The sequence below is a fragment of the Myotis lucifugus genome, unplaced genomic scaffold, assembly GCF_000147115.1.
Source record: "Myotis lucifugus unplaced genomic scaffold, Myoluc2.0 scaffold_174, whole genome shotgun sequence".
Classification (NCBI taxonomy): domain Eukaryota; kingdom Metazoa; phylum Chordata; class Mammalia; order Chiroptera; family Vespertilionidae; genus Myotis; species Myotis lucifugus.
The window spans coordinates 288,794-294,576 of record NW_005871222.1 but is presented as its reverse complement, the minus strand read 5'-3'; the positions used below and the strand labels follow the sequence as shown (position 1 = coordinate 294,576).

Sequence of the window (5,783 nt, the reverse complement as noted above, 5' to 3'; positions counted from 1 at the left end):
GCATCTGAGGTTCCTCCATGTCATTTCATGGTTTGGTAGCTTATTTCTTTGTAGCACTGAGTAACATGTCACTGCCTGAATGTACCACAGCCTATCCATTCACCTACTGATGCACATCTTGGTTGCTTTCAAGTTTTGGCAGTTTTGAATAAAGATGCTGTATATATCAGGAGGCAGGTTTTTTGTTTGTTTTTAATCCTCACCCAAGGATATGTTTTTATTGATTTTAGAGTGAGAGGAAAGGAAGTGAGAGAGAGAAAGAGAAAAAAAGTGAGAGAAAAACATTGACTGGTTGCCTCCTGTATGTGCCCTGACAGTGGATTGAACCTGACCAGGAACCTAACCCGAAACCTTTTTATGGTGTATGGGATGGTGCTCCAACCAACTGAGCCACCCAGCCAGGGTCAGTGAGCAGGTTTTTGTGCACATAAATTTTCAAATGATTTGTGTAAAAGCAAGGAATATGATTGATGTAGACTTTTATTCCTCTAGCAAAAATGGACAGATCCAGGCAGCCAGAAAATCAGTAAGAACATAGTTTAATTCAACAACACTGTCAGGTAATTGAACATAATTGACTTCTCTGGATTACTTCATTCAACAAAAGAAAATTACACATTTTTCTCAGGCTCCCATGAAACATTCACTAAGTAGAGCACATTCTGGGTTATAAAAGAAACCTTAACTAATTAAAAAAATAGAAATCATACAATGGAATTAAACTAGAAATCAATAACAGAAAAATAGATAAGAAATCCCAAATATTACTGCCTCTAGAGGCGTTGCAGGTGTGGCTGCCATGTGCTGTCTGTGTCATCGGATGGTTGACAGCCTGACACTTGGTGCCTGCGCTGGGCTGCTGGCAGGTGCTGGAGACCTGGAGCCGTCAGGTAAAAGTTTCTTAATTCTCTCCTAGGAGAGAGAGAGAGAGAGAGAGAGAGAGAGAGAGAGAGAGAGAGAGAGAAGAAGAAGAAGAAGGAGGAGGAGGAGGAGGAGGAGGAGGAGGAGGAGGAGGAGGAGGAGGAGGAGGAGGAGGAGGAGGAAAGAAATCCCAAAATATGTAGGTCAAATAAGAAATAGAAAAAAAAGTTTAAACATTTTTGAACAAAATGCAAATGAAAATACAACTTATCAAAAAGTGTAGGATTCAATGAAAGCAGTGCTTAAGAGAAAAATCAATAGCATTGAATGCATATATTAGAAATAAAAAAGGGCCTAAAGTTAATAGTATAAGGTTTCACCTTTAGAAACTAGGGGGAGAAGGCAAATTAAATCCCAAGTAAATAGAAGAAAAGAGTAATAAAAATTAGAACATAAATCAGTGATATTGAATTTCATCATAAATCAATAGAGAAAAATCAAAACCAGAAGCTGATTCTTTGAAATGATGACTAAAATTGTTAAGCCTCTGACCTGGCTTAATAAAAAGGAGAGAGAGAGAGAGAGAGAGAGAGAGAGAGAGAGAGAGAATACAAATTAATAATATCAGAAATAAAAAGTAGACATTATTACAACTCCCATTGAATTAAAAATATAATAAAAGAATATTATGAACTACTTTATGAACTACTTTATGCCCACAAATTTAATTACTGAGATAAAATGGACAATTCCTTGAAAGACAGAATTTGTCAAAATTCACACAAAGAAGAAATATCTGAATAGACCTATACTTATTCAATAAATTGAATCAATAATAAATAACCTTTCAATATAAAGAACCAGGTGTAGGTGGGTTCACCGGTGAATTCTATCAATATTTTAAGCAAGATTTATACCAATTTTATTCCAGAAGACAGAAGAAGAGAAAACACTTCCCAACTCATTCCATGAATCCAGTGTTACCCTGTCATCAAAATTGAAATATATTTTTAAAAACCCTACAAACAAATATACATTATGAACACAAATGCCAAAATGCTCAATAAATTATTAGCAAATTTAATCCAACATTGTATAAAAATTATGCACCATGACCAAGTGGGATTTATCTAACTCATGCAAGGCTAGTTGAACATTTAAAAATCAATTAGTTTAATCCACTATATCAACAGGCTATAGAAGCAAAATCATATGATAAGATCAATAATATTGAATTTTAAATAAATATTCATGAGTCAATATTGAGAGGAATAAATTTTCAATGCTAAATATTCCAAATAATTTATGTTGATACTTCACCCTTGAGAAGGTGAAGTGTAACACCCCACTTTTTAAGTGTGGGCTGGACTAGCAAAATACTTCCAAGGTAAAGGTGAAGGGAGGAAGGTGTAATTATATGGTATAGAAATCCTATAAATACTACCACAATCAAGTGATCAAATTTAATATTAACAGTGAGAAGTCATACTGATAGTATGTACTTTTGGGATAATTTGATTAAAATGGCTCATTTTTGTGCTCTTCCTTCTAAAAAATATAAACCCAGTTTAATTCTGAGAAAAAAATCTTAAAATCTAAATTGAGAGATATTAAAAAATATAATAGCCTAGTACTCCTCAAAACTGTCAACATCATCAAAAACTAGGAAAGTCTGAGAAATTGTCACAGTGAAAAGATTCTAAGGAGTTAAGAACTAAATCAAATGAGGCATTATAGATGAGATCTCGATACTCTAAACAGACATGAGACAAAACCTAAGGAACTCTAAAGTATGGACATTAGTTAATAACAAGACATCATTGGTTTATTAATAGTGACAAATGATCCATACTGTAGATGTTAATAATAGAAGAAATTGGGAATGCAATATATGGAAATTCGGTGATATGTTCACAACTTTTAGGTAAATGTAATCTAAAAAATGTTAAAGTTTATTTAAAAAGGTTCTTTCCTTACTGTATACATACTTGTTTTAGCTTCCCATCCATCATGAGCATTTTCTCAATAGCCAGCATAATAAAAAATTAACATTTCACAAAGTAAGGATTCTTTCTTAAGGCTTTTCAGTTAGTAGTGTACAAGTTTACCTCTTTGTCACATTTTTCTCTTACTGCAATTTTCACACCTCAAAACCATTTATTTTATATCTGCTTTTGTTTATGCTTTTGTTTTTTAATCCTCAATTGTTGAGATACCAGTTTAATTAACTAAGCCATGTTAGTCTGAAGTATTCTATTTTTTATATTTTCTATGATAGGATAAGTCTGATGTCTCCTGAATTTTACAAACCAAAAACACATTCTACCTGGTTGTCTAAGGGGAAATGTGATATTTATCTTATTATATAATTTAATAAATTTTATTCATGTATTTTAAAAAGAATCTGTATTTAATAAATAAGTAAGAACAAATTTTATTGTACTTGAGAAGGAAAGTAAAAGGAAAACTACATGGAATTATCTCTCTGGTGCTTTAGAAACAGTATCTGTGTGAGGTAGGAATTATTTACATTTTACATTTAAGATACATTCAGAAAAATTAAATCCTTATAATTAGAGTTAGACGTAGTAGTATTTGAAACCATTTTCTCTATGGGCCCATGTGCTGAGAAAAGATCTCTGGCAAATATTTATATAGCATACCATCAATAATGACATCCTCAGAAATGTCTACTAAGATATATTGCCCACATGTAGTAGTCAAAAGAAGATGATATTCCAGCGATATGTGCCAATTTCATGAATGTATATATATTTTTTTTACTTCAAGAGAGGTTTTATTGCAATCTTGCAAAAGAAAATATGACATTATGGATTAAATGGGATTTTCAACCACCATTGTTGTTAGGTGGTTGAGTGTCAGTTGATCTATGAACCAGGAGGTCGAGGTTTGATTCCTGGTCAAGGTATATGCCTGGGTTTTGGGTTAGATCCCTAATCTCCGGTAGGGGACATGCAGGAGGTGGCTGATGGATGATTGTCTCTCATCATTGATGTTTTCATCACTTCCTCTTCCCTCTCTAAAATCTCTCTCTCTCTCTCTTTCTCTCTCTCTCTCTCTCTCTCTCTTCAAATGTATTGAAGTGTATCAACAGTTGTTTGACTATGATAACAGCCATTTTAACAAGGTTTGATTTTTGTTTAAAAGGTATTCATTCTTGAATGAATCTTGTGCAAAAAAATTGGGCCCTATGACTTCAATAATCTATTTAAATTACTAACAACTAAGCACATTTCTAGAGAGGCTCTATAAAGGAAAGTAAGTTTCAGACTTTACACTACAAATGTGAATGCAGAATGACAATCATGATAAAGGTGTTTTAAGAAAAAAATATGCAAAAAAAATCCAAATTGGATAGTTACATTTTTTCCTCAAAGCATATTTTTAAATGTTATATTTTAAATTCAATACTTTTATTTAGGTTTATGGAAAATTTTTTAAGATTTATGTACTGTTGGAAATTTTTTTGAACTATTGAAAAGTAAGTTAGAAGAAAGGTGCATGCCTGTGTGTGTGTGTGTGTGTGTGTGTGTATGTGTGTGTGTGTTTATGCTAAAAGAAACAAGTTAGTTGAAAGTTATGTTTAATTAATTTAATTAAAAACTTCTATATGGTGTTAATGAGGTATTATTTCTGCTCATCAAACAGACAAAACAAACTTTTCACATAATAATTTTTACTTACTCTTAACATAATAGCCCAAAATTATTTTCAAGTTAATATTATCAGCTTATCAAAATAAACAAATTTTAACTCCGCTGATCACATAAAAACTAATGTTAATGTTGAAAACTTTATGTTCCAAACATTATGTTAAAGGCTTATCAACAAAAGATCTACATATATAAAAGCCTAACAGACCATCCAACTGTTTGACCATTCTCCTGGTAGCTATGACATGCAATGACCACCAGGGAGCAGATGCTATGACCAGTAGAGGAGGGAGCCTGATTCCTCGTGGAATAGGCCGTGGGTTAAATTGCTACTGGGGAACTGTCAGCCCTGAATCTGCTTTACCCACAACCCAGACTCAGAGAGGAGGAAGCCTGATTTCGGGGTGCATCACCCGAGAACCGCCCTCTTGAAATCTGGGACCCCTCAGGGGATGTCAGAGAGCTGGTTTTGTCCCGATCCCCACAGGCCAGGCTAAGGGACCCTGCCGGTACACGAATCCATGCATTGGGCCTCTAGTAGTTTATAAAGAGAAAGTAGTTATGCTTTTTAACATATTAGAAGCGTTTGAAGCTACATCATATAAAAAGAAATTGCCTGACTCCTCAACAAATATTTTTGTCAACATAGCTAGGGAGATGCTGTTGGAACTTGCATGTTCCAGTAACAGAGGTCAACAATTATATTCAGATCAAATTCTTTAGAAGTCTGACATAAATTCTTTTGAAGTTTCAAAAATAGTTTTACTTAAATAACTTTTCACTCCAAATAATTTTATGAAATATTTATATTGTATGAATTTCTTTAAAAATATAAAATTATTCACATGTTTTGTTACATTGCTAAGGAATTAATAATGGTTGTTTATTGAAGCAGCATTAGTTAAACAATTCAGACTTTAGAACCTCCCATCTACTAGCTGCTTAACTTAGGGGATGTTAACTGAAAACTGGAAGAGTAAGTATTCTTAAATATTAAACAGAGATAATAAGAGTAGCTATAAGTGTAACATAGATATTTTGTATATAAAGGACTACATATTTTATATTTATTAATGATAGTAAACTTATTATAGTGCCTTAACTGCTGTGTTTATATATTATCTACACAGCCCCACAAACATATGAACTTTATATATGCATTCATTTTTCCTGTTTTAACAAACTTGTTTCTTGTATTTATGGGATGAGTATGATAATATGAGAAATGTGTGGAAGGGTTCTATATAA

General features: G+C 32.9%; 1 pseudogene; it reads left to right on the top strand.

Moving 5' to 3' along the window:
- Positions 1-766: 766 nt before the first annotated feature.
- On the top strand, positions 767-840 carry LOC111827492 (annotated as a pseudogene).
- Positions 841-5,783: the final 4,943 nt, after the last annotated feature.